Source organism: Macaca thibetana, chromosome 8, assembly GCF_024542745.1.
Source record: "Macaca thibetana thibetana isolate TM-01 chromosome 8, ASM2454274v1, whole genome shotgun sequence".
NCBI lineage: Eukaryota > Metazoa > Chordata > Mammalia > Primates > Cercopithecidae > Macaca > Macaca thibetana.
The window spans coordinates 18251733-18276422 of NC_065585.1; the positions used below are offsets into that span (position 1 = coordinate 18251733).

Below are 24690 nucleotides of genomic sequence, written 5' to 3' on the forward strand. Positions count from 1 at the left end.
ACAAATAAAGAGAATGAATTACTAATTAAAAAACAAAACAAATACAACAGCAATGACAACAAAACTATCACAAAAATAGCTTAGGCTCACATGCTTTTAATGTTAAATTCCACCAAACATTTATAGAAATATTAATATAAATACTTCATGAACTCTTCCAAAAATAACAGAAGAGGGAACACTTCCCAACTCATTCTATGAGGCCAAAACTTCCCTAATATCAGAATCAGACAAAAATATTACAAGAAAAGAAAACTGTAAATCAATATATCTATGAATAGGTATGCAGAATTCCTCAGCAAAATAGTAGCAAATGGAAGCCAGCAACATATTTTAAATAGTGTGTATGACAACCAAGTGAGACTTATACCAGAAATGCAGCATTGGCTTAATATGTAAATTAATCAATTAATGTAACATATCATATCAATAGAATAAAAAACAAAAACCACATGATCATTTCAATAGATGTAGAAACAGTATTTGACAAAATCCAACATCTGGTTGTGATAAAAACACACAAAAAATAGGAATAGAAGGGAACTTCTGCGATCTAATATAGGACATCTATAAAATCCCACAGTTAATATTTGCTGTGAAAATCTGGTTGATTGCTATGTGACATTGCAGTGGCACGATCTCGGCTCACTGCAAGATCTGCCTCCCGGGTTCACATCATTCTCCTGCCTCAGCCTCCCGAGTGGCTGGGACTACAGGAGCCCGCCACCATGCTCGGCTAACTTTTTGTACTTTTAGTACATAAAGATGGGGTTTCACTGTGTTAGCTAGGATGGTCTTGATCTCATGACCTCATGATCTGCCTGCCTCGGCCTCCCAGAGTGTTGGGATTACAGGCGTGAACCACCATGCCCGACCGCATTATACTCTTTAAAGGATGAATTAGGATAAGGAAAAGCAGTCAGAAAAACATACAGCATCTTTAGAAAACACTGAGCGCCTCTTGGCTGAGCACAGTGTGAGTCAAAAAGAACACAGGATTCAAACCTTGAGTGACAAGGTGACAAGTGGATATTTAATTAGATGAGCCCCGAGAGTCACTGAAGCTTTCGGAGTGGGAGAGTATGCAGGGATTTGTGTCTTAGGAAAATGTATCTATCAGTATCTGGCATGAAGCAGATACTCAACAAATGTTCATTAGATAAATGGCAGCAAAGTAAAATATGCTTTGAAAAAATAGAAACATTAAGTAGAGAATCCAATTAGGAGGCTGTAATGCACTATCAGTTACATATCCAAATCCCATCTCCCCACCCCATTCCTCTCAAATCAATCCTCAGTTTCATTCTGGCTTCTTCACTCTTCTATGTAGCCAGGTACTGAAGAGGTTAGCCCAAGCCTCAGGAACTGGATCCTGCTTAGCCAAAACAATTCCAGAGGTCCTTCCAAGAATTGGTTTAAGCATGGATTAAGCATGAACACGTGTTAGAGTTTTGGCCTGTGGAGACACATGGGAGTTTTGCTAATAATAATAATAAAATAAAATAAGAAACACATAGAAGAGAGGACCAGTCAGTGGGCAAGACTGACCCATGAGATATAAAGAACCAAGAGATTGCAGAGAAGCTGAGCTGCAATCTTACCGTTATGCCTAGAACCACTATGGATGTGTTTAAATTTTAGAGAAAATAAATTTTCTTATCATTTTAGCCAGGAGCATCAAGGTTTCATAGTACTTAAAGCCAAAAGCTTGTTGATGAATAAAGAGACCATCAGAACTATCCAGGCAAATGATAATTAAGGTTTGAGCTAAGATGTTGACCTCAGGAGAAGAAAAAGTTGAACGAATTTGAGAGGCAATTTAGGCATAGAATAGGACTGTCAGACTTAGCAGATAAAAACACAGGGCACACAGTTAAATTTGAATATCTCCCCTGCAACGTTTGAAACATACTTCCACAAAATTGTTATTTGTTGCTTCTCTGGAATTCAAATGTAACTATTTTATCTAGCTGCCTGAGTGTAGAGCTTTCAAGACTTTCAACCACTGATTTGATGTGAGAAAACAAAGGCAAAAAGAAGTTACAGAAGTCTTTGGGGTTTTAAGCTTGAGTCATTGGGATTCCAGGGAGTCCATACCACTAAATAAGAAAAGGAAGTCAGGATATTTTGTGGAGTGGGTAAAAGTTTAATTGGAAATGTATGGTGGGTGAGATGATTAACAAGTTATCTTACAATAGCAATTCTCAACCAGGGGTGATTTTGGCCCCCAGAGGACTTTGGGCAATGTCTGGAGACATTTTTGGGTGTCACAACACAGGGGAGGGATTGCCACTGGTCTCTAGTGGATAAAGGCCGGGATGCTGCTAAACATCTCACAGTGTACAGGGCAGCGCCTTGTGACAAAGAATTATCCCATCCAAAATGTCAATAGTGGTGAGGTTGAGAAACCCTGTATTAGAGTATGGGGTGAAAAAAAAAAGATATTTTTAGGATGTTTATATTAAGTCTGCATTGAACTTTAATAATCTAATTTTACTCTCTGTTTAGCAGATATTTAATCAGCATCCAATATGTAGCAGGCTGTTTACCAGGAACATAAAGAGGAATAAGATATAGATATAGTATGGGCTTTCTAGAAACTCAGCCTATCAGGGGAAATGAATGTGTAAAAGTTTCTGAATAAAAGCTTGCAATAAGTACACTGAAGCAAAACAACTTTATCTAAATTTGAGAAAATATGCCATATGTTTGCTATATCCCACAAACATGCACCCCAGAGCATTAGTCTGAAAAACGCCAAAAGGGTCTAGTCTAGGGAATAGCAGATCTTTTTTAACACAAGCAAAACATCATGTGCATAACAGTAAAGGCTACAGGAACGAACCCTAGTGTAGAAAGCACTATTGACTGTTTTCTATGTTCAAGAGCAAAGAAAGAAACACCTTGTAATTGTTAATATCAGATGTCAACTTGACTGGATCAAGGGATGCCTAGATGGCTGATGAAGTGTTATTCTGGGTGTGTCTGTGAAGGTGTTTCCAGAGGTGATTGACATGGGAGTCAGTGAAATGAGAAAAACCTGCCCTCAATGTGAACAGGCAGTATCCAGTTGGCTGGGGGCCCCTCTAAAAGAAAGCAGGCAGAAGAGAGATACTCTTTTTCTTCTCCTTCCCTTGATATCAGACTCCAGGGTATTTGGCTTCTTGACTCCGGTATTTGAATCCATGGTCTCCTGGGGCTCTCAAGCCCTTAACCTCACACTGGGACTCCACTGTCAACTTACCCAGTTCTGAGGTTTTGGACTTGCCCTGAGCCATGCTACAGGCTTTCCTGGGAGCCACACTACTGGCCTCTCTGGTTCTCCATCTTGCAGACAGCCTATCATCTCTATGACTTTGCCTCTGTGGTTGTGTGAGCCAATACCCCCAAGAGATCTCCTTTCCATATATATCTATTGGTTCTGTTTCTTGGAGAACTCTGACTCATACACACCTATTGGTGCCTAACATCCTCCTAGAGGACTTCATATTTCAGCTCATTTACTCACCATAGAAACAGTGTGAAGTGACTGTTACTATTACCACAGGCATTTCACAGGTGAGAAATATGAGGCTCTCAGAAATTATGTAATGTGTAAAATGTGTGTTTTGGGCTCCCAGCACTCTCCCTTTTCAGATTGCTTCCCTTTTTATTTCATTCCTTTTTAGATTTTATTGTGTGTGTGTCTTCTGTTTAAACTCACCTTAGTTGAGCTGGTGCTCTTAATTGCAAAGGTAATTGTTGGGGCAAACAGAATTAAAATTGTGCAGAGCTACACATCTACACAATATAGTACTATTCAGCACTATAAAGAAATGAGCTACGAAGTCATGAAAATACATGGAGGAAACCTGCAAATTACTAAGTGAAAGAAACCAATCTGAAAAGGCTACATATTGTAGACTCCAACTTTACAATATTCTGGAAAAAGACAAAACTATGACATAGTAAAAGATCAGTGGATTTCCAGCATCAAGGAGGAGGAAGAAATGAATAGATGGAGTAAAGAGGATTTTCAGGGCAGTGAAACTACTCTGTTTCATATTATAATGGTCCATACATGTGATTATACATTTGCCCAAATCCATATGTATTAGTCCATTATCACACTGCTATAAAGATACTAACCGATACTGGGTAATTTATAAACAAAGGAGGTTTATTTGACTCACAGTTTAATATGGCTGGGGAGGCCTCAGGATACTTACAACTATGGTGGAAGGAGAAGGGGAAGCAAGGATCTTCTTCACATGGTGGCATGAGAGAGAAGTGCAAGCAGGGTAAATGCCAGATGCTTATAAAACTATCAGATCTCATGAGAACTCACTCACTATCGTGAGATCAGTGTGGGGGAAATTGCCCCCATGATCCGATCACCTCCCTTCCTTGACATGTGGGGATTACAATTCGAGATGAGATTTGGGTGGGGACATAAAGCCAAACCATATCACCATAGAATATGCAACCCTAGTTTAAGAGATAATTCACATTAGGGTTCACTCAGTTCATGTTAAGGTTCACTCACCTAACAGTGAACCCTTGTGTGAACTATAGACTTTGGGTAATAACGATGTGTCAACGTAGGTTCATCAGTTGTAACAAATGTACCTCTGTGGTGCAGAATGTTGATGGTAGGGGAAGCCATCACGTGTGGTTCTTGGTACTTTCTGCCTAAATTTGCTATGAACCTAAGACTGCTCTAAAAAATAAAGTCTATTAAAAATAAAATAAAATTAAAAGGCTACTGGAGAGTTCTGTTAAAAAAAAAAAAAAAAGGAAACTGCGAGTATCCTGTGGTGGTTTTTACCTCAGGCTGTTGGTGCTCTGCATTTGCCTGTGTTTGTTGGTGATGGCTCAGCCCTCTTTGTGTTCTGAAAGGAAGTGACCCTTTGAGATTCCTATCTGTTCATTCTCTCTGGAAACATAATGCTAAGGGTCAGTGCAGTGGAACATGGGCAAGCTGTGGACCTTACATTCTCCTGATTAATTGGTGAACGGCTCACGCAAGGTACTTTAATCAACTAAGCCTCAGTCTCCTAATCTGTAAAATGGGGTTGACAGTGAAAATTGTATTTAATTATTCATTTACTGTCCAGTTCTTCTGCCAGAAAGGAAGATCCACAGAGACAGGGACAGCGTCTCTTTTATTCAGTCTCATTACTGCTTCCAAAATGCTGGAATTTAATGGGCATTAAATAATATTGTATTAGATAAATGGATGAAGGAATACATACAGGAAACATAATGTGTGGCCTGCAGGGTAGTTGTGAAGCCTGAAGGAGCCAGTGTATGGGAAGTGTCTGGCACATTTGAGGTTGCCCCTTTCCCTGGCCTTGTGAATTTATCTTTTCACCTAAAGCAATCCTCAGCAACCACTGGGAGAATCATCCCTGGCAACCGAGAACAACAATAGACATTTAAACAGAGAGAGACTTCAGGGGTACAACTGACCCAGAGAAACGAAAGAAAGGAGACACCTGCTCCATTTTCCCTTAACAACATTTACAGAAGTAGGTCTTTGTCTTTCCTAATTGCACACTGGGGAAAAGCAGTATCAATTTAAATGTAACACGTTTCAACCAAGGGATTGGCTATTTCTGTCTCAGGTCTAACATAATGATTCCCAAGCAACTTCAAACCTACTGATTCAATTATTTGAGGAAAATTTCTGAAGTTGAGATAGGCATTATGCTAGGTTTCATTATCATTTTCCTCTATCCAAAGGAAGACAGGAGTGAGAAATGGAGCCAGCAGCGCTTTTCTGGAAGAAAAGAGAACTATGTCTTGTTCTGGTTCTGTCAACAACAAGCTGTGTATACTTGGGCAGGTCCTGTCTCCTCTTTGGGCTTTGACTTCCAGATTCCCAATATCTGGAAATTAGCCATATCAGTGATTCTTCAGCCTACACGTTCAGAAAAAACATTGGATTAATATTCAGATACAATTTTATGTTTTGGAAAAAGTCACTACCTTTATCACAAACTGTATCTTAATTGGTGGAAGCAGATGGCAAATACAGTGATTATGAATGAGGCTTATTTCAGGTACTACTGCCTCGCAATCCCAAAGAAAATATATCCTAATTTTGAGATGAACGTGTGTGTGTGTGTGTGTGTGTGTGTGTGTGTGTGGTGCATAGGAGTGATTTTTATTGTTTATCACAATATGTAATAGACTTAGAGTGAAGAAACACTGATTATATGATTCTTTTATCATTTCCAGGTTTCAGATTAAAGGACCCTATTTAAATGAGTAAGATGAGGATGATAATTTCAAATATTGGGTTGTTTGGTATATGCAAGGTATTGTGCAGAACACTTTATTTAAAACTTCATGCCTACCTCTCAATGGCCACTAAATAAATTGACAGAGAACATCTCAATTGCATTCTGCATCATTTCTCTCCTGGGATTTTCGAGGCTGTGAATGTTATTACTTATTAAACTTCCAAGTCAATTGCCACATAATAAGATATTGCTTTTCACCATAAAGACCCAACTTAATGGATCAATAATGGAATAACTTCAGTTTAAAGTTATCATGAGGGAACTGAAAATTATAATTCAAATGTCCTCTGTACCTATTTTCTTATATAAAGGAAGGAAATTAGCATTTATGGACTTCCTATAATGTGCCATTTTCTTCTGATTTAATATTTTGAATAGCTCATGTTACTGACACATAGTAGGTGATCAAGCAATACTTACTGAATTAATGAAGAAATTAATCAGTTAATTTTAGTCACCATTTTATAGATGAGGAAACTGTGATCAAAGATTAAATAAGTGCCCCAAGGAAATGGAGGCAGGATGCAGTGGAGCTGGGATTCAGGTGTGCCTAATGCCAAGCCCTAGCTCCCCCCTTTCCCCATTCTCCCTCTTGTTTTCTAGAATCTGTCCTTGACTTCTCAACAGCATAGTGCATAGTACATGGTCCCCGTGTGGCTTTTTTTTTCTTTTTTTCTTTTTTTTTTTTTTTTTTTTTTTTTAGCTAAAATCACCTTCAAAATTTGAGTCACCTGTAAACCAAAACAATGCTATAATCTGCAAAAAGAGATATGTAGAGATGACAGGATAGTGAGAGAAGTGAGAATAAAAACAAGTGAAATGTAGATTACTATTGATCACTCCAGCTGGAGCTCTAACTATATCTTACCTCCTTTAAATTTCCCCACCCACTCCGTTTTTTAATCTTGGTGATATTCTTGCGTAAAAATAATCCTTTATGGGCAGTGTGTAGCTTCAAGTATTGGGGATGGTGTTGGTCAGAAACCAATAAAAACAAAATTAATCTATTGAATGCCAGGGACAACAGGTTGAATCCATTAAATAATGTGATACATTTCATGAAAAGACCAACATTTTATTGGCAATCTGGCAGTAACATTCTCATAAGACCTCATGAAAATCAAACATCGGGGGCGGAGCAAGATGGCCGAATAGGAACAGCTCCAGTCTCCAACTCCCAGCGCGAGCGACACAGAAGACCGGTGATTTCTGCATTTTCAACTGAGATACTGGGTTCATCTCACTGGGGAGTGCCGGACCATCGGTGCTGGTCAGCTGCTGCAGCCCGACCAGCGAGAGCTGAAGCAGGGCGAGGCATTGCCTCACCTGGGAAGCGCAAGGGGGAAGGGAATCCCTTTTCCTAGCCAGGGGAACTAAGACACACAACACCTGGAAAATCGGGTAACTCCCACCCCAATACTGCGCTGTAAGCAAACAGGCACACCAGGAGATCATATCCCACACCTGGCCGGGAGGGTCCCACACCCACGGAGCCTCCCTCATTGCTAGCACAGCAGTCTGTGATCTGGCAGCAAGGCAGCAGCCAGGCTGGGGGAGGGGCGCCCGCCATTGCTGAGGCTTAAGTAGGTAAACAAAGCCACTGGGAAGCTCGAACTGGGTGGAGCTCACAGCAGCTCAAGGAAACCTGCCTGTCTCTGTAGACTCCACCTCTGGGGACAGGGCACAGTAAACAATAACAAATGCAACAGAAACCTCTGCAGACACAAGCGACTCTGTCTGACAGCTTTGAAGAGAGCAGTGGATCTCCCAACATGGAGGTTGAGATCTGAGAAGGGACAGACTGCCTGCTCAAGTGGGTCCCTGACCCCTGAGTAGCCTAACTGGGAGACATCCCCCACTAGGGGCAGTCTGACACTCCACACCTCACAGGGTGGAGTACACCCCTGAGTGGGAGCTTCCAAAGCAAGAATCAGACAGGTACACTCGCTGTTCAGAAATATTCTATCTTCTGCAGTCTCTGCTGCTGATACCCAGGCAAACAGGGTCTGGAGTGGACCTCAAGCAATCTCCAACAGACCTACAGCTGAGGGTCCTGACTGTTAGAAGGAAAACTATCAAACAGGAAGGACACTACACCAAAACCCCATCAGTACATCACCATCATCAAAGACCAGAGGCAGATAAAACCACAAAGATGGGGAAAAAGCAGGGCAGAAAAGCTGGAAATTCAAAAAATAAGAGCGCATCTCCCCCGGCAAAGGAGCGCAGCTCATCGCCAGCAACGGATCAAAGCTGGACGGAGAATGACTTTGATGAGATGAGAGAAGAAGGCTTCAGTCCATCAAATTTCTCAGAGCTAAAGGAGGAATTACGTACCCAGTGCAAAGAAACTAAAAATCTTGAAAAAAAAGTGGAAGAATTGATGGCTAGAGTAATTAATGCAGAGAAGGTCATAAACGAAATGAAAGAGATGAAAACCATGACACGAGAAATACGTGACAAATGCACAAGCTTCAGTAACCAACTCGATCAACTGGAAGAAAGAGTATCAGCGATTGAGGATCAAATGGATGAAATGAAGCGAGAAGAGAAACCAAAAGAAAAAAGAAGAAAAAGAAATGAACAAAGCCTGCAAGAAGTATGGGATTATGTAAAAAGACCAAATCTACGTCTGATTGGGGTGCCTGAAAGTGAGGGAGAAAATGGAACTAAGTTGGAAAACACTCTTCAGGATATCATCCAGAAGAACTTCCCCAACCTAGTAGGGCAGGCCAACATTCAAATCCAGGAAATACAGAGAACGTCACAAAGATACTCCTCGAGAAGAGCAACTCCAAGACACATAATTGCCAGATTCACCAAAGTTGAAATGAAGGAAAAAATCTTAAGGGCAGCCAGAGAGAAAGGTCGGGTTACCCACAAAGGGAAGCCCATCAGACTAACAGCAGATCTCTCGGCAGAAACTCTACAAGCCAGAAGAGAGTGGGGGCCAATATTCAACATTCTTAAAGATAAGAATTTTAAACCCAGAATTTCATATCCAGCCAAACTAAGTTTCATAAGTGAAGGAGAAATAAAATCCTTTACAGATAAGCAAATGCTTAGAGATTTTGTCACCACTAGGCCTGCCTTACAAGAGACCCTGAAGGAAGCACTCAACATGGAAAGGAACAACTGGTACCAGCCATTGCAAAAACATGCCAAAATGTAAAGACCATCGAGGCTAGGAAGAAACTGCATCAACTAACGAGCAAAATAACCAGTTAATATCATAATGGCAGGATCAAGTTCACACATAACAATCTTAACCTTAAATGTAAATGGACTAAATGCTCCAATTAAAAGACACAGACTGGCAAACTGGATAAAGAGTCAAGACCCATCAGTCTGTTGTATTCAGGAGAACCATCTCACATGCAGAGACATACATAGGCTCAAAATAAAGGGATGGAGGAAGATTTACCAAGCAAATGGAGAACAAAAAAAGCGGGGGTTGCAATACTAGTCTCTGATAAAACCGACTTTAAACCATCAAAGATCAAAAGAGACAAAGAAGGCCATTACATAATGGTAAAAGGATCAATTCAACAGGAAGAGCTAACTATCCTAAATATATATGCACTCAATACAGGAGCACCCAGATTCATAAAGCAAGTCCTTAGAGACTTACAAAGAGACTTAGACTCCCATACAATAATAATGGGAGACTTTAACACTCCACTGTCAACATTAGACAGATCAACGAGACAGAAAGTTAACAAGGATATCCAGGAATTGAACTCATCTCTGCAGCAAGCAGACCTAATAGACATCTATAGAACTCTCCACCCCAAATCAACAGAATATACATTCTTCTCAGCACCACATCGTACTTACTCCAAAATTGACCAGATAATTGGAAGTAAAGCACTCCTCAGCAAATGTACAAGAACAGAAATTATAACAAACTGTCTCTCAGACCACAGTGCAATCAAACTAGAACTCAGGACTAAGAAACTCAATCAAAACCGCTCAACTACATGGAAACTGAACAACCTGCTCCTGAATGACTACTGGGTACATCACGAAATGAAGGCAGAAATAAAGATGTTCTTTGAAACCAATGAGAACAAAGATACAACATACCAGAATCTCTGGGACACATTTAAAGCAGTGTGTAGAGGGAAATTTATAGCACTAAATGCCCACAAGAGAAAGCAGGAAAGATCTAAAATTGACACTCTAACATCGCAATTAAAAGAACTAGAGAAGCAAGAGCAAACACATTCAAAAGCTAGCAGAAGGCAAGAAATAACTAAGATCAGAGCAGAACTGAAGGAGATAGAGACACAAAAAACCCTCCAAAAAATCAATGAATCCAGGAGTTGGTTTTTTGAAAAGATCAACAAAATTGACAGACCACTAGCAAGACTAATAAAGAAGAAAAGAGAGAAGAATCAAATCGACGCAATTAAAAATGATAAAGGGGATATCACCACCGACCCCACAGAAATACAAACTACCATCAGAGAATACTATAAACACCTCTACGCAAATAAACTGGAAAATCTAGAAGAAATGGATAATTTCCTGGACACTTACACTCTTCCAAGACTAAACCAGGAAGAAGTGGAATCCCTGAATAGACCAATAGCAGGCTCTGAAATTGAGGCAATAATTAATAGCCTGCCAACCAAAAAAAGTCCAGGACCAGATGGATTCACAGCTGAATTCTACCAGAGGTACAAGGAGGAGTTGGTACCATTCCTTCTGAAACTATTCCAATCAATAGAAAAAGAGGGAATCCTCCCTAACTCATTTTATGAGGCCAACATCATCCTGATACCAAAGCCTGGCAGAGACACAACAAAAAAAGAGAATTTTAGACCAATATCCCTGATGAACATCGATGCAAAAATCCTCAATAAAATACTGGCAAACCGGATTCAGCAACACATCAAAAAGCTTATCCACCATGATCAAGTGGGCTTCATCCCTGGGATGCAAGGCTGGTTCAACATTCGCAAATCAATAAACATAATCCAGCATATAAACGGAACCAAAGACAAGAACCACATGATTATCTCAATAGATGCAGAAAAGGCTTTTGACAAAATTCAACAGCCCTTCATGCTAAAAACGCTCAATAAATTCGGTATTGATGGAACGTACTCAAAATAATAAGAGCTATTTATGACAAACCCACAGCCAATATCATACTGAATGGGCAAAAACTGGAAAAATTCCCTTTGAAAACTGGCACAAGACAGGGATGCCCTCTCTCACCACTCCTATTCAACATAGTGTTGGAAGTTCTGGCTAGGGCAATTAGGCAAGAGAAAGAAATCAAGGGTATTCAGTTAGGAAAAGAAGAAGTCAAATTGTCCCTGTTTGCAGATGACATGATTGTATATTTAGAAAACCCCATTGTCTCAGCCCAAAATCTCCTTAAGCTGATAAGCAACTTCAGCAAAGTCTCAGGATACAAAATTAATGTGCAAAAATCACAAGCATTCTTATACACCAGTAACAGACAAACAGAGAGCCAAATCAGGAATGAACTTCCATTCACAATTGCTTCAAAGACAATAAAATACCTAGGAATCCAACTGACAAGGGATGTAAAGGACCTCTTCAAGGAGAACTACAAACCACTGCTCAGCGAAATAAAAGAGGACACAAACAAATGGAAGAACATACCATGCTCATGGATAGGAAGAATCAATATCGTGAAAATGGCCATACTGCCCAAGGTAATTTATAGATTCAATGCCATCCCCATCAAGCTACCAATGAGTTTCTTCACAGAATTGGAAAACACTGCTTTAAAGTTCATATGGAACCAAAAAAGAGCCCGCATCTCCAAGACAATACTAAGTCAAAAGAACAAAGTTGGAGGCATCACACTACCTGACTTCAAACTATACTACAAGGCTACAGTAACCAAAACAGCATGGTACTGGTACCAAAACAGAGATATAGACTAATGGAGCAGAACAGAGTCCTCAGAAATAATACCACACATCTACAGCCATCTGATTTTTGACAAACCTGAGAGAAACAAGAAATGGGGAAAGGATTCCCTATTTAATAAATGGTGCTGGGAAAATTGGCTAGCCATAAGTAGAAAGCTGAAACTGGATCCTTTCCTTACTCCTTATACGAAAATTAATTCAAGATGGATTAGAGACTTAAATGTTAGACCTAATACCATAAAAATCCTAGAGGAAAACCTAGGTAGTACCATTCAGGACATAGGCATGGGCAAAGACTTCATGTCTAAAACACCAAAAGCAACGGCAGCAAAAGCCAAAATTGACAAATGGGATCTCATTAAACTAAAGAGCTTCTGCACAGCAAAAGAAACTACCATCAGAGTGAACAGGCAACCTACAGAATGGGAGAAAATTTTTGCAATCTACTCATCTGACAAAGGGCTAATATCCAGAACCTACAAAGAACTCAAACAAATTTACAAGAAAAAAACAAACAATCCCATCAAAAAGTGGGCAAAGGATATGAACAGACATTTCTCAAAAGAAGACATTCATACAGCCAACAGGCACATGAAAAAATGCTCATCATCACTGGCCATCAGAGAAATGCAAATCAAAACCACAATGAGATACCATCTCACACCAGTTAGAATGGCGATCATTAAAAAGTCAGGAAACAATAGGTGCTGGAGAGGATGTGGAGAAATAGGAACACTTTTACACTGTTGGTGGGATTGTAAACTAGTTCAACCATTATGGAAAACAGTATGGCGATTCCTCAAGGATCTAGAACTAGATGTACCATATGACCCAGCCATCCCATTACTGGGTATATACCCAAAGGATTATAAATTATGCTGCTATAAAGACACATGCACACGTATGTTTATTGCAGCACTATTCACAATAGCAAAGACTTGGAATCAACCCAAATGTCCATCAGTGACAGACTGGATTAAGAAAATGTGGCACATATACACCATGGAATACTATGCAGCCATAAAAAAGGATGAGTTTGTGTCCTTTGTAGGGACATGGATGCAGCTGGAAACCATCATTCTTAGCAAACTATCACAAGAACAGAAAACGAAACACCGCATGTTCTCACTCATAGGTGGGAACTGAACAATGAGATCACTTGGACTCAGGAAGGGGAACATCACATACCAGGGCCTATCATGGGGAGGGGGGCGGGGGGAGGGATTGCATTGGGAGTTATACCTGATGTAAATGACGAGTTGATGTGTGCAGCACACCAACATGGCACAAGTATACATATGTAACAAACCTGCACGTTATGCACATGTACCCTACATGTTAAAGTATAATAATAATAAATTAATTAAAAAAGAAAAAAAAAACAAAAAAACATCATGCATCTCTGGATATAGAACATTTTAACAGCTTTAATTATTATTCAAAAGTCAGTAATAAAAATATATTACTGGCTTTGAAGAAGAAAAATGGAAGCCTATAGGGGTGATCCAGTTATTTAGGAGATAGAGAATAAATCCCATCCTTTCTCATTTTTCAACATTTGTCATTGTGTTTTTGTCATAAAAGAAAGTATGAAATAAGTCACAGAACTACTTTTAATTATTTTATTTTGAAATTTTGTAATTTTCTGATGGTGAATGCAAGTATAAAATAATGTTTAGAAAATACGGATTGTTATAAATAAGAGAATAAAACCAACCACAGTGCAATCATTCAGAGATAACCATTGTTAGAATGTTTTATATGCAATAGAAATTTGAGCAGCAAATATTCACTAAGCAATTAAAAAAGAGAAAATTCCAATAAGTGTTAAAAAATAATAAACTATCCTCAACTCCACTGGTTGTTGGGGAAATGCAAACTAAAAGAAAACAAAACAAAAAAGAATTTAAAAAATGAGAGACATGGTTAAAGAAAGTGTTAGAAAACTGGAACATAAAGTCAAAGAAATTATAGAAAATGCAGCATAGAGTGAAGAAAATATAAAATAAGTAAAACATCTGCTGTCTAGAAAATATAGAAAAGAGCCTCTCTTTCTCTCCCTTATGCTTTCCTTTTTCTTTCCCTCCTGCTTTCCTTTTCCTTAACTTACCTTTTCTGAATAATGTAGCTGAAAAGCCATCAGTTGGGACAAACCAAGGTAGACAGTAGATTGCGGGAGTGAGAAATTGCACATAATGTTAGAACTAAGCAGGGTGAGAAGGCATTCATGCAGGGGGAAAGGGAACTCGATATTGATAAGGAAAGCCCAGGCAGAGTGAGGAAGATATGCCCATTAAGGGGCAGTTCAGCATGTGGTGTCAGAGCCTGAGCAGGATTCAGCTATCTTTGCATAAATGTGACTCAATGTTAGAATTTACGCTTACGGGTAGGTGGAGGTGGGGATGGGAGATTGTTTACATACCCAGAGATTGATGAAATAAGTTTATTAAAAACAATAAGAAAAAGAATCTTACTGTTGGAAGCGGTAGTTATAAATACAAAACGGGAGAAAATTGGAGTAGAACATGGGCTATGGAATTGGAATTAAAACATCAATGGTGTGTTATTTTTCTTTTGCTGCCTTAACAAATTATCACATACTTTATGATTTACAACAACACAAATTTATTATTTTACACTTCTGAAAGTTAGAAATCTAACATAGGTCTTACTGAGCTAAAATCAAGGTGTCGGCAGGGGTGCATTTCTTTATGAAAACGCCAAGATGTCATTTTTTTCCATGGCCTTTTCAGCTTCTAGAGGCTGCGTGGGTGCCTTAGATTGTGCCCTCTTCCTCCATCTTCAAAGCCAGCAATGACAGGTGAGGCATGCTCACATTGCATCACTACCTTCCTTTTTCACTTTTAAGGCCCCTTGTAATTCTATTAAATGTACCTGCATAATTCTGGAAAAACTTCCTCTTTTTAAGAGCAGCTGATTAGCAAGCTTAATTCCATCTACTACCTTAAGTCTCTTTTGCCACATAAGGTAACTAACATGTTTACAGGTTTTAGGAATTAGAATATGGGCATCTTTGGAGAGCCATTATTCTGCCTACCACAGATATATATTTATGATTTTCACTATGTATAGATAGAAAAGTAAATATATATTTAAATGTGTGTATTTGTACATATATGTGTGCATGTGAATACACACATATTATTCCCTTGTTCTGTCTACTGGGAAATCCTGGGGCTAATGACACTCCAGTAGTAATGAGAACACATGAAAGGGCCCAGAGCATGACTTCTAAATAACATTCTTCACTGTAAAGAATGAGAACACATGGACACAGGGAGGGGAACAACACACACTGGGGCCTGTCAGGGAAGGGGCAGGGGAGGGAGAGCATTAGGAAAAATAGCTAATGCAAGCTGGGCTTAATACCTAGGTGATGGGTTGATAGGTGCAGCAAATCACCATGGCACACGTCTCCATACGTAACATACCTGCACATCCTGCACATGTACCCCAGAACTTAAAAATAAAATTTTTTTTAAAAAGAATGAGGGTTCATTGGAGAAATGGCTGATTCATTTCTAAATGAATTAATTTAGAATGAATTCTAATTTCATTCTAAATGAAATTAGAGCTAAAGCATGAAAAAATACGATGGGCCTGAAACATCTTTTGATGCCAGAAAGCAAGGAAAGACACAAAGAAGGATGTACCAAAAAGACAGAGAAGCCAACTTGAAGGGATGCCCACTGGCTAAATTAAAGACAACTGGAGCATTAAAATAAATAATGGTAGTAGTGCATTGTTATACATTGAATAAAATAGGAAGCTATGAATCCACATAGATATTAATAAGCAAGTGAACATATGGAAAGTTTGGTGAGGAATGAGATATTTATGTAGTTCTAAATTACTCCCCACAAAATACATATTAATTATAAAGGAAACTTTACTCTGGAGAGGAAGATAATACCATATTAATGAAATAAGCAAAATGTGAATCAAGAGTAAAATAACAAATAGAAATTGGACATTATTTAACAGAAGTCAAGAAAAGAAAGAATAGGGCATTTCTCCTGTGATATTCCTGCCAAAGACGCAGAATATGAATCTAATCGTAAGTTTTTCATACTTGGCTATAACAATAAAAACTAGGATTTGAAAAGCTTGACAAATCATAAATGAAGAGAAATAAAAATTTGACTATGAGCATATTTTCAATAAAAACAATAGAAATCAGAAGAGAAGACAATATCTTAAAACTATTTACCCATGTAAACTCTACTTGAAAGATAAGGATAAAATAAAGACATTGAGAAAAACACAAACTAAGTTGCCACGAAAAAATCTTTACTAAGAATAAATGACAAAGAAATCAAAATATGAAGAAACCTCAATGAAATGAGTCTGAAATTGAAAATCTTCTACATAAAAACCTCTAGGACTAAATGGCTTCACTGATGAATTCTGTCAAAGATTCAGAGAATAACACCAATCTTAGACAAACTCTTCCAGATAATGAAAAAGGAAACATTTCCCAGCTCATTTTCTGAGGCCCATATCATTCTGAATTCAAAACCCAAGGCCATTAAAAGAGAAATGTAGACCAATATTCCTCAAGAACATAATATAAAAATCCTTTTTAAAAGGTAATAAATCAAATCCAACCACATAGAAAAAGAGATAATATACTATGATCAAGATTTTTTTGACAAGAAATTCAAAATTTGTTAAAAATCTGAAAACAAATCAACGTACTTCATCATAATAATAGAATAAAGGTAAACAACCACATCATTATATCAATGGTGTGGAAAATGCATTTAAAAATATTCAACACCATTTTATGACAGAAACACTCAGCAAACTAAAAATAGAAGGAAACTTACTCAATTTAAGAACATCTGTTTAAAACCTAGAACTACCATAATATTTAACATCATACGTTAAGCCCAATGTTTGATCACAAAACAAGGCAAGACAATCCACTCTCATCACTTCTGTTTAAAATTATATTGGAAGTCCAATGCCACCACCAACACAAAGAGAGAAAACCCACATAGATTAGAAGAATAGAAGCAAAACAGTCCTCATTTTCCAGCTCTATAACTATGTATGCAAAAAAGCCTTGAAAATCTACATACACTAGAATAATAAATGTTAGCAGGATTGCAGGATTCAATACCAATATACAAAAATCAACTACATCTCTATATTCTATTAATGTGTGATTAGAAAATAAATATTTTAAACTTCATTTATAATAGTATTAAAAATCCTTAGTGGAAAATTTAATAAAAATGCCTAACACTTATACAAAAAAAGCTTCAAGGCCGGGCGCGGTGGTTCAAGCCTGTAATCCCAGCACTTTGGGAGGCCGAGGCGGGTGGATCACGAGGTCAGGAGATCAAGACCATCCTGGCTAACACGGTGAAACCCCGTCTCTACTAAAAAATACAAAAAACTAGCCGGGCGAGGTGGCGGGCGCCTGTAGTCCCAGCTACTTGGGAGGCTGAGGCAGGAGAATGGTGTGAACCTGGGAGGCAGAGCTTGCAGTGAGCTGAGATCCGGCCACTGCACTCCAGCCTGGGCGACAGAGCGAGACTCCGTCTCAAAAACAAAACAAAACAAAACAAAACAAAACAAAAAAAGCTTCAAAACATTGCAAATCAGAAGTAATAAGGACCTAAACAGATGCAGAGATAACCATTGTAATAGTCAGCCGTGTCTAGATGGCAGTCCTTTACATACTGATTTAGAGATTCAAGGTAATTCCAACCAAAATTCTAACAAGATTGTTTTTAACTGGTAAGCTTATTTAAAAATTTACATGAAAAGGAAGAGATCTAGACTAGCTGTCTTTGTCTGTTTGGGCTGCCATAACAAAATGCTGTCAACCTGGAAGCTTGTAAACAACAAATTTATTTCTCACACTTCTGGAGACAATAGGCAAATTCAGTGTCTGGTGAGGGCTGCCTTCTGGTTCATAGAAATGGCGCCTTCTCCCTGTGTCCTCCTGTGGTGGATGGGATAATCAGCTCTGTGGGGTCTCTTCTATAAGGGTGTCAATTCCATTCATGAAGGTTCCCTTTCAAAATGAGATCACCTCCCCAAGGCTCCACCTCTCCATACCATCACATTCGTGATTAGGCTTTCAACACAGGAATTTTAGGAGGATACAAACATTCAGACCACAGCACTTACCAAAATAATTTTGGAAAAAAATTTAAAACTCATACAACCTGATTTCAAGGCAATATAAAGCTACATTAATCAGGACAGAGAGATACTGAAGTAAAGATAGATCCATAAATCAATGGAAAGTTCAGAAATAGACCTGCACTTATATGGAAAATTGATTTTCAACGTAAGTGCCAAGTTATTTAAAGAGTGGAAAGTGCGCGTTTCCAAAAACGGTGATGAAACTGCTGTGTATATGTCCCAAAATAAAAAGAAAAATCATACAATTCCTTCACACTATACACACAAATTTTAAATGAATCAGGGACCTAAACGTATAAGCTAAAACTATAACACTTAGAGAGGAAAACATGGAAGAAGTCATTTTAACACTAGCTTAAGAAAATATTTCTTGGACGAACACAAAGAGTGTATAGACATTGCTGGTATGAAAAAAAGTGGCACAGCCATTTTGTAAACAGTACAGCAGTATGTTAAAAGGTCAGCCCTGCACTTACCATATATCCTAGGTATTTACCTAAGAGAAATGGAAATGTATGCACACACAAACTCTTTTATGTGAATATTCATAGCAGCATTATTCATAATAGCCCCAGACTGAAAACAGCAAATCCAAATGGTACCAACTAATCAAATGGTAAAGATGAACAAATTTGATATATTATATTATGAAATACCACTTACTAATAAAAAGTAATGAAATACCATGATCAATCTCAAAACAGTGCTAAGCGAACAAAGTCAAATCTAAGACTATATACTCTATCTTCCATTAGAATTAAATCCTTAAAAAGGCAAAACTAAAGGAATGAAAATCAGATCAGTGTTTGCCACAGGGCTGGGAGTGAAGTCTCGCAATGAAACTTCTTTAAGGTGAGAGAATTATTCTGTATCTTGATTACGGTGGAGGTTACAGTGCTGTATATAATTCCCCAAATTGACAAAACTGTTCTCTTAAGATGGATGGACTTTATGTAGATAATACCTTAATAAAATATACTTTTAAAATGTGTTAAATTGCATTCTTATATCACAATATACAAAAAATTCTATTTTAGATGTTTGTAGACTTTAATATGAAAGATACACTTTGACAGTAAGATATAATATGTTCTTTTCTGATCCGGGAAATGAAGCATTATTTTTGGAACACAAAAAGCACTAGCCATAAATGCAAAGATTAGTACATTCAGTTTTGTCAAAATTAAAAATGCATAGTCATTGAAAACAAAGTAAACAACTTGCCCTGGTTTGCCTGGGGCTTTCCACGTTTTAGCAGTTTATAATCCTGTGTTCCAAGAAACCCCTCAGTCTCGAACAAACTGGAACAGTGAGTAACTCTATCAAAAGTCATTAAACAAAGTGAAGACAACCCCCAACTGTTAACCAGTATTTTCCACAGGCGTAAAAGACAAATAATTCTCTAGAATATTAGTAGGTAAAAGATGGCAAATATCTTATTGATAAATTCACAGAAGCCTTAAACGGACACTTCCAAGAAGAGGGTACATGAAAGGCGAAGAATCATAAAAGGATGTTCTTTCCAGTCTCTCTTTTTTAAAAATCTGGAAAATGAAAATTAAAAGTGAGATACTGTAGTGATAGACCATTAGAAACCAACATGTTTTTCCAGAAATGTTTAGAACCTGAGGGCACCAAGTATAGGAAAGAATTTGGGGAAATAAACACTTGTATAAAAAAACTCTAATACAGGCCGGGTGCGGTGGCTCACGCCTGTAATCCCAGCACTTTGGGAGGCTGAGGCAGGTGGATCACAAGGTCAGGAGTTCGAGACCAGTCTGGCCAATATGTTGAAACCCTGTCTCTACTAAAAAATACAAAAAATTAGCTGGGCGTGGTGGCAGGTGCCTGTAGTCCCAGCTACTCGAGAGACTGAGGCAGAAGAACCGCTTGAACCCAGGACACGGAGGTTGCAGTGAGCTGAGATTGTGCCACTGGGCCCTAACCTGGGTGACAGAGTGAGACTCCACCTCAAAAAAACAAAACAAATTTTTTTAAAAAGCCTCTAATATATAAACGGATGAAAACATTCAGTAGAAAAGAATTTGCTAAATAAAATTATGAAGTGAAAATTGTGTATATCCTATAAACCAGTAACCTTACCCCTAATTATGGAGTTGTAGAGACATGGAGCATGTATATCAATTGATATTCGGAGGAATCTTTATGGTAGTCTTGATGCTAGTAGAAATAAAGAGAAAGAAAAATAGAAGCAGCATAAATGTCCATTGAAAGAAGATGGATAAATTAATTAAATATATCCACACGGTGAAATACTGTTTAGCTGTGAAAACGAGAATCATAGCTATGATTTTCAACATGGATTTTAAAAACAATATGAAAAAAATCAAGTTGTAAAAGAACACCTATAATGGGATACAGTTTTTCCAAGTTCAAAACCAAGGAAAACAAAGAATTATTAATTTATGGATGTATGTATGTGGCAATATTATTAAGAAAACACAAGAATTTAATTTTTACTTATTACACTACTAAAATAAAAATGATAATAGCATCAAGTGCTAGTAAAGATGTAGAGAAATGGGCACATTTACCAAGAGAGTATGTGGTTGCCACAATATTGAAAAGTAATGATTTTCATGATGATATATACTAAAATAAAAAGTAATGATTTTAGTGATGCTATCTACTCAAGTCAAAATAAATATACGTGCTTGAACTCAGGAATTTTATGTACTGGAATTGATCCCATAAAAATAAAATTGCTTCTAAGTAAATGTGTTTGTGCAAGATGCATCATTAATTGTGTTAAAAACAAAATGGAAGCAAATGAAATACCCATCAATAGAAAAGTAAATAAATCAATGGTGGCATATTACTCTGCAAAAGTATCCAGCTAATCGAAAGGATGAGTTAGACTTTGAGAGATAGTTATTTAATTTTGTTAGATGAGAATAAAAAATTGCAAAACGTGTAAATATGATCTTGCTTTTGTACATAATTTATTTGTAAAATAAATAACTCAAGTTCTAAGCATTTGTGCATTAGTACATATATACTTGTTTTGTTGTGGGGAAAGAAATGAATTAATGCACATCAACTTGCTAATATTTCTTACCTTAGGAATGGAAATAAAAAAGGAATGGGAAGAGATGAGTTCTTTCTAAATACAACTTTGCATTGTTCTATTGGTTTAGAAGAGGATATGTTACTTTGGTAATATAAAAAACTTCAAACGAAAATATTTATTCAAACAGTTTATCTCCTTTAGGGAAATTTTGGAATGTTTAGTTTCCAAAATGTGTTCCAGATCATTGTATTTGAGGATACATTTAAATAATTATCTTAGCTAAATGATGCTACATTACTTAATAATTTTACTTGTGATATGAATTTTTAAGAGGAGGATTTCACTTGTAGAATTTCTTAAACATTTGATCACTTGGAATATCTCAAGAACTACAGCACCATAAAACTAATTTTCTGAAATAAAGTCCTAATCCTACATCCATGACATAACTGCTCTCGACCTGAAGTACAGTTCTTTCTAATCTTTTTGCCAGCATCTTTACTTTGTGTAGATCATATGGTACAAATAATTTTACTTCCTTTTTCTTCTTAATGTTATATCATGAACATTGTTCTGATCAGTGTACATATTTTTATGGACATCAGTGATAATTTACTTGCAATTCCGGTATAAATGTTTGTGGAAAATATAACCAACACAATCCTAAATTGGTAATGCAAGATAATAAAGAATATGATTAAGCTGCAAATAGTGTGCTTGTCTGGTTCACACTAAAGGTTTTAAAAGGGCTGACCAAAAATGATGGATGTCTGGAGATAAGAGGAAAGACATTGTGCAGAGAAGGGATTTGAGCAAAGGGTGGAAAGACTAGAACACAAGATCAAGGCAGCCCTAGCCAGGATGAGAGCGAGCACATATAACCTAAACAATAAATAAGCATGCTCCAGGTAGGAGGTATAGATTCCAGTAAAGACGAACCTGACTGGTTAATGCAGGAGTTCACAAAGGCTTAAGGGTAAGATCCAATTCTTAAGCACTCTGTAGAAATAAGTGATGCTAGTCATTGTGTTGCAGAGAGATCTGGAATGTGGTCATTGAGACCTACAATAAAAAGATGTATGTTTTCTGCATACACTGAGTTATCTTCACTGCTCCACGACAATTCTCCTGTTCATAGACATGCCCATCTCTTGAAAAGTGGAAGCCACTGTGAGGATTTAATTGAAAAATGCATAAGCCATTAGGGAATAATAGTAAGTACTGACATTTTTACTGTAATTTACAAATCCCTCTTATATGCATTATCTAATTTTATCTGTTCAACTTGTGAGAGTTAAGGATTGCTTTCTTAACTTAATAAATTAAAAAATTAAGACTCAGAGAGCTTGAGTGGTTGGTCCAAAGTCACAACATTAATTAGTGAATGAGCTGGGATTCGCACCCAGATGTTCTATCTTTTGCTCTTTCTGCTTGACTGTATTCATTCTTCGGCATTGTTACCTTGATGATAAAGACAAAAGATATTGGTAGGTTTATGTTGTTATGTGTCGAGTCTTCATATTTTAAAATTCGAATTTACTTTATAGTCATCTCTTCATATAATTATTTTTTCCAACAAGGATCCATGGGCAGCACGTCTCTAAGCTGTTGGAGAGCTGTGAATATATTTCTATTGTCACATGCATGAAAAATAACTGGGATATGTGTAAAGATTTTTGGGTCACAACCTTCTTCTCTTCAAACTCATGAGCTGTCACTCCTCTTCATTCTGGCTTTTGATAGTGAAGAAGTCTGCGTCAGACTTATTTGTGCTTTTTGTTAGTAGCCTGTTTTGTTTGTTTCTCTCCTTTTTTCCTTAACTGAGAGTGCTTGTCAAAATTTCCTTTATCCTGGTACATCAATACTGCTGGAATACGTCTTTTTTCACTGATTTCATCAAAGAAGCAAGAGCACTTCTGTCATTACTTTCTAATCTAATTTCCTATGAGGATCTTTTAAAATTATGTCTCCTTTGCCCATGTTGCAGTTGCTTCAGTTTTTTTTTTTTTTTCCTTTGTGAACTTTTGCACCTTTAGAGCAGACTTCCCCTCCTTGTCCTTCATATTTATTTCTGTTGTGGTTTTCTCACTTGTTTTTTCTTTAGCATTCCAGAATACCTTCTCAGTTAATTCTCTATGTATTTAATGAATATTTATTGAGTGTTACTCTATGCCATTGATTGTTCTAAGTGTTGGGGATACAACAGAGAACAAGAGAAACAAACAAACAAAAATATCTGTCTTTGTGGAGCTTACAAAAGAAAATAGAGCTATGGATAATATTTTAGAAAGTGCCAAATACTTTGTAGATAAATAGAGTGAAAGTGAGGGTCAGAAGAGGGAAACTGAACTTTTATATAGGGTGAAAAAAGAAGATCTTACTAAGAAGGAAATATTTGAGTAAAAACCTCAGGTAGCTGAGAGAGTGAGGCAAACGGATACGTCAAAGAGTATCCCAGACAGAATAAGCAGCAAGTGCAATGGTCCTGAGACAGGAGAATACTTGTGTGTTCCAGGAAGACCCTGGCCAGAGTGAGCGAGAGAGAGCAGTAGGAAATGAGGCCAGCAAGGAATCAAAAGCCAGATAAGGAAAGGCCACATTAGTAAGAGTGAAACTTTTGGCTTTTGTGCTGAATAAGAATGAAAGGCAGTGAAGAGTTTTGAGTAGATGAATAACATGAGTGAATTTGATTTTTTATAGAATTACTCTGCCTTCTGTGCATAGGGCCAAGGGCAAAAAGAGACACATCAGTGAGAAGGCTATTCCATCATCCTCATGAGAGATGATGATGACTTCAACCAGAATGGTAGAGCCATGGGGCTGGATATTTACTGTTGTTCACAATGAGATTTCTGATGAATTGGATGTGGAAACATACATGTCTGTAGTGGGAAACTGGAAGAACAGGGTTACATTTTAACATGGTAAAAACTCTGGGAGAAGTAGGGAAAGGAGACCAGAAATACCGTTTAAAGCATAATATTTATGTAATTTTTTTGGTCTGGCTTCTTTTGCTCAAGCATTTATTTGTGACATTCATACTTGTTAACAAATGTAGCCATAGTTTGTTTATTTTCACTGATCTGTGGCAGGGAAAGTTTTCCAAAAAGTTCAGAAAACTTTTCCTGTAAAGAAGACACTAAAAATTTTTGGATTTTGCAGACCTGAGGGCCATTAGCCATAGGCAATATGTAAAAGAATAAGCATGGCTCTATTTCAACAAAATGTGTATACAAAAATAGTAGGCCACATTTGACCCACAGGCTGTAATCTC

The 24690-nt window shown here is 37.5% G+C and overlaps 1 long non-coding RNA gene across 1 annotated transcript in view; it reads right to left on the reverse strand.

Moving 5' to 3' along the window:
* LOC126961717 (uncharacterized) overlaps window positions 1–24340 on the reverse strand; it is a 68646-nt gene extending 44306 nt beyond the window's left edge. Inside the window, exons 1-2 of the long non-coding RNA XR_007728397.1 lie at window positions 22356–24340; window positions 20489–20566 (exon numbers count right to left, since the gene is read on the reverse strand). This is a non-coding gene — a long non-coding RNA (uncharacterized LOC126961717). The remainder of the gene's footprint in view (window positions 1–20488; window positions 20567–22355) is intronic.
* Between the last annotated feature and the right edge of the window lie 350 nt (window positions 24341–24690).